We start from the raw sequence: 6,000 nt of genomic DNA on the forward strand, positions 1-6,000 counted from the left end.
CTCTATCCAGTTTCTGATGTTGTAATCAATCAGGAAAACAAATCCGACACAAAACTGTGTAGCTCTGAAATTGTGTGTGTTTGTTGTGTTCCCTGCCCTGAAATTCAGCACCACACTGCAGGCTGGAGGTGTATCTAGATGGCTACTCATCCAAGGTTTATTATTCACTGGATGTGGTAATATTTGGGATTACATTTCTTGATAGGATTTTCCTTTGTAGTTTCTTGATATACTATCACATGTTAATGGTTGATATTCAGGATGGAACTATAGGATACTACATGAAAAAAAAAGGTAGCTTTAAAATAAATACTTGAGGTTCCCTAAACCCTTTCTATCCAACAACACTGTCAGTGTTAATCAATTCCTCCCTCCGCCCCCTCCCCAAACCACCTGAAGGCAGGATCGGTAGTGATCAAAAGACATACAACATGTCTTACTATTGAAATGACCACCTCTGTGAAATATGGTTTTTAATAATGAGCTTATTGCTGTTGCTTTGTGAATTATGGCCTTGCACTTCTCCCAAACCAAAACAAAAGTTATTTGCAAGGTGCCACAGGAATAATTTTTCAGCTGAAAAACAAGTACGTTAGTGATCACAAACTCCTTGCTGATTTGTGGAAGTGGCATTTGGTTTTTTACTTCTTTGAGATTTGATTTTAAACTGAGATGTTGAAAGATAATTTATTTTTGTAAGCTATGGAGGAATTGCAGCTCCAGGTGCTATAGAAAGCAAAGAGCAATATGTAGAGAAAAAAATTCAACTGTTTCAGTCTAATGTGTTAGATATTAGGATGGTCACAATCTCTTCAAAAGAAAAAAGTTGGAGACTTTTCACTGATGGGAGATAGCAACTAAAAGTGCCATAGCATTGTTTAGTTCCTATTTTGTTATTTTTTCCCCATCGTATAGGAATTATAACATTTTATATTCATAAATAGGGGATGAAAAATAATGTATATTTAAAAATCCTTGAAATGAGTCTTGAAAGCAAACTGATGGTGCAATGATGTACTTCTGGAGCCTATGGTGAAAACAAAATTCTGTAGGACAGATAATTCTTCTGTGAGCTCTAAAATTCATATGATTGCTTTGACATCTTGAGAAATTGGAGAATCCCATTCAGGTCTAGGATACAGTCTGGATTTCAAATGTTAGGTTGTTTAAGAAATTAATATCAAAAATGAAGGCCACCTTTACGAAATATCCTAGCATTAATATCTGGCTAGGCTTACTGAGTTCAAGGGTTATTTTTTTTTATTTTTTTTATGCATGGAGGACCACAACCATACCATGGGTTGTACTTCAGGGAATTAATACTTCAGAAATTTTTCGAAAGAACAAGAATTGTACCCCTTCTGTTGTTAAGCTTCATATATCAAAATTGCGCTCTTCACAGCTTCCAGAGGGCTTTACTGGGACTCATTTACTGTCTTCCTGCATTCTGTTTTCAAAGTTATGCCCTGGGAGCAAAACTTTTCATTTAAGACCTGGATTTCAAAGTGCTCTCAAATCCACAGGCATCTCCGACATGTTTTGAAAACTGTTGCACCTTACCAGAGCCAGAGGCAACATTATACATGCAGGACTGAAGTCAGTTGGTCTAGCAGGTCTTCGGATAATACCTTTCAAATAAAACTTCTTTTCAACTTTCCCAGGAGGACTGCATTTTATATGCTCTAAAATCCACTGGGATATGATGGCTGTCTTGAAAACTTAGTTGTGACATGGATTGTGGGGCGTTTCACAGCGTAAATTTGGAGTAATTCCTCCCTCCCTGTGGAACTCCATATAGCCATTTTTTATTCTTGTGGGTTTTGGGGGGGTTGTGGGGGTTTTTTGTGGGTTTGGTTTTTTTGGGGGTTTTTTTGTTTTTTTGTTTTTTTTAGATTAACATCTCAGAGAAATCTGAGGGTATGAATCCCATGAACTACGTGTATGTTACAGCCTGATCCTAAGCTCAGTTCTTCAGCTGATGTGCCTTCAGGTACATCAAGATTGTGAGTACTACATCCCCATTCAACAGATGGGAAACTTGAGAGGCAGAGACGTCCTGCAAACCTAGCATTCAGTAAGACAGTGACAGAGATGGTACAACAACTTAAGGACTTTCCTGTCCATTCAGTGCTTTATCCAATAGTTGATAATGTCTTTGAGGTTTGCACAACTTTGTATTATTCCACACTGTGTCAATGTGACAGCTTTTATTTGAAACTTTTTGGACAATACCTCGATCTTATCATACGATAAGTTACCTGTACAATATCAATGTTAAATCTATGGGGAGTTTAGTAAACTCTTCCTCCTATACACAGTGTAGAGGCTCTCTCAACAAAAGGGAGATGAAACTATTGAGATCTGAAGCCTTAACCCTAAAATGAACTGAAAGGTGTTCCCACAGCAAAGCTGGAAATGCCCCTAGCAGCAAAAGACTTGAAAGATACCAATTCTCTCTAGCTGACATTCTGTAAGAGAAATATGTCTTAAGGCAAGATTAAAACATTCATTAAAGAGCAAAAATAAAAGAGCATTACAAAAAAAAAGAGGTTTCCTTCTTACACTTCAGAAGTTACAAAACATTCTTCTGTCTCTTTAATTGCCGCTTGCAAAGGCTCTGCACTGAGTCATTTAGTTTCTGAAAGTAACAACACTGTCCTAGCCTTCTTATTGGCATGTACTCCTATGCCACCCACATTGAGCTCCAAATCTGGATCCAAGGATTGCTGAGCTGTGAAAACTGTATTTGTATAATTCTGCCAGTAACCACCCATATAATATCAAAAGAATCAAAGGGAACTAAAGATACGCTGAAACATTCAAGAGTCATATGAACGCCAACTACCAGGAGGTGCTCACAAGTTTAAGGATATTTTATATACATCCTGTTCCATTCTCTGGTTGGTCTTTTCAGGGTGAAGAAGGTTGGGAAGTGGCAAATGACAACTCTTTGTGTTTGATCATTTAGAAAAAAAGAAGTTTTGTATTCTATCCATCTCATCTCCAGATGGTAGTAAGTCAAATCTCAGCACAGTGCCAGTGCAGGACCAGAGGAAGGCAGCTGAGTGTTGCCACAGGATGAAAAACCATGTTTAAGAGGAGATGAGGAGTAAAACTCCCAAGCATAATTAGCATGGCTGTGTTGTTTAGCCATTCCACAGTTTGCTCTTCACTACCCAGTAATCATCCCTTCCTCAGTGGTTAAGTGTCTCCCTGCTAAAGAAAATTAAGAGATTTACCTAGGGCCAGCAAGAGGTCAGGGCAACATGATAGCAGCCTAAACATCAGCACCCTCACCTCCCTCTCTTGGGGAGTCCAGTTTTGCATGTCCCAGAGGAGTTCTGTCTTTAGGCTTGACAGATGATGCTCTAAGGCTTTGGAAAGAGAGTGTTCACTGCTTCTAGAGTCTGAATTAAGCATCCCAAGGATGGCACAGGCTCTGTTCTCCAAAAAAGCAGGTTCTTCCATGACATCTCAAAGTAAAGACACAAAGGTGAATGATGCAGCTCACTCCTGAAGTGTGTCCAGATGGAAACTGCAGCTCCAAACATACAAAGCTCTCTGGTTCATCTCTGCATAGGTATGTGAAGATGTATATTTTTGCATCCAGTATGAAAACTGACCTCTGTATTGAAGACAAGAATGCAGAAAATTATGTAAAGGGCTCCTTCCCATTTAGTTTAACTAGAAATAGCAGTGATCTAGCACACCTGAGGGCAAATGTTCTTCCATCTGTGTTTTTAACCAGGATGCTTAATACTCTCATCTTTGTTTTCTAAGACTTTATGAATATTTTTTAAGTATTTAACTGCTTCTCTATATTTCCCTATTCTTCCAACTTAAACAAACAAAATGAGTTGATTTATTTCAGGTTCAAGTAATGAATTTCTCATCATTTTCTCTCCCTGACTTCCATGCACAAGCATGAGGCTACATTGTCTGGGGTGCATTGGCTGAGTGAAACATGTTTATTTGTAATAAGGATACAACAAAATCCCCTGTATCCACTGAAAATAATAAACACAGAAATATCTCCACAAGTCTTTGGGTTGTTAAAAAAATTATGTTTAAAATTACTAACTTTAGGTCCCAGTTTGACATCACAGTATCTCTTTAAACAAATAACCCAGGCAGTGTAATGCTTTTTGGAAGGGGTGTGAAAGTTAGGACTGAAAGTCTTCTTGCTGGTCAAGAGATTCAGCATATTTTGGGGGGTTGGATTAAAAAAAAACAACTCACACCCTTTATTATCCAAACAAATTTCCTTAATAGTTCAATGTAACTAAGTTCATGGAAAATGTAAGTAAAAGTCAAACTACAGAAGTGAATAACTAGGGAGACTCCACGGAATGTTTGATTATTTCCCAGAATTATTCTGGAATGCACTCATTGATGTATAGACATGTGCACTCACTTGCTATCATAAAAGGCAGAAAGTTTTTATTAGCACTGAACAGGGACACAGACTTACTGTTTTCAGGCTGCATCTCAGTTGGTTACTGCAGTGTGAAAACCACTAACATACATGACCACTTGCAAAAGTCATGAATGGTGTGGTAACATAGAACAGCATCCCGAAATCTGCATCTAATTTCTATTTTACTCATTATTGGATGTCACTGTGGTTAACATGACAATTCACATCCCATAAGAGCTCTGTTTAAAAAAGTTACACATATCCAAAAAATATGGAAGACATTTTCTTGCTCTTGCTTAATTTTTTTTTTGTCTCAATACAATGTAGCCATTCAGAACCAAATCCAGTATGACATATCCAAACAAGCTTTGCAGTTACACACATTCCTGTCTTGTCCTGCATTCTGAATGCTGCCAGTCAGGAATCAAACACCAATTCTGACACTCTGAAATTATCTGAGGAGAGAAATTCTGCCCACAGTCATCCCATTGCTAGCATCCCTGCATCCCCTGCAGGGATTGTCTAAATCCAGTGAACAGAAGGATACATCTTCTGTATGTGATCTAGTAAGAACTTTCTGCAATATTTTGACAGTCAGATCACTTTTATCACAGATTTGTGTTTAGTTGCTTTGAGGAAGACAATTTTTAAATCTTTATTATCACAGACTGAACAAGTAACACCTTACCATTTTAAATTTTCTGTGTTCTGCCTTCTCTCCTTCTGTCTCCTCCCTCTCCCCTTTTCTTCCTTGCAAACAGCACTGTGAAAAGCCTATTGTTGAGCAGTGGAGTTGGGACATTAGGGTCAAATCCCTTCATCACATTCCCTCTTCTCCTCTGTAAGGGGTTGAAATCTAAGTGAGGGAGTGACATACAAAACTGTACAGAGCTTTGGAGCATTTGCTTATGTTATACAAGATCCTGCTCCAGTGCAAGCACATTCTTGACTCCTGCTACATCCAGTATGGAACAGTACTCAAGTTTCCATGGATTAGGGTGACTGCAGAACTTTAATGCAGAGCTTTATGTCAATGCATTTCTCATATTTGCTGCTCTTGCTTCCATGCACAATATTCACTAGTTTTGGACAGCCTAGATTTTTTTGTCACCACCTAGAAGCCTGTACAACTGTGGACTGGATCTAGTCCATGCTATATGCCTTAGTTCTGGATTGATTTGCTTCCGTGAACTGAAGCCAAAGCCTTCTTTTCCACACAGTATGTTCCTCTTCTGGATGCTATGCTTATACTCTGGCTGTATAACATTTCCAACCCAGTGCCGCTCACTGAGTAAATTGCACAGTCTAGCCATTGTAGAAAGCAAGTATGATGATTTTCAGAGGTGCTGTTCTGCTGAACTGCATCATCTTGTTGAGACAACACAACTAAAAATTATAGGAGCAGAGCTGATGGAAGACAAGGGATTTCAAAATTATACACTTTGAACATAAGAAGTGTGAGCTGGTAGGAAATTTATCCTCTTTGCTATCCTTAGCATTCACAGTTTCAGAAACAGACATGTTTTGATTGCCTTCTTTATTTATTTTTAATAACACTATTTGCAAGAGAAATACCTTACTGC

Source organism: Pseudopipra pipra, chromosome 1, assembly GCF_036250125.1.
Source record: "Pseudopipra pipra isolate bDixPip1 chromosome 1, bDixPip1.hap1, whole genome shotgun sequence".
Classification (NCBI taxonomy): Eukaryota; Metazoa; Chordata; class Aves; order Passeriformes; family Pipridae; genus Pseudopipra; species Pseudopipra pipra.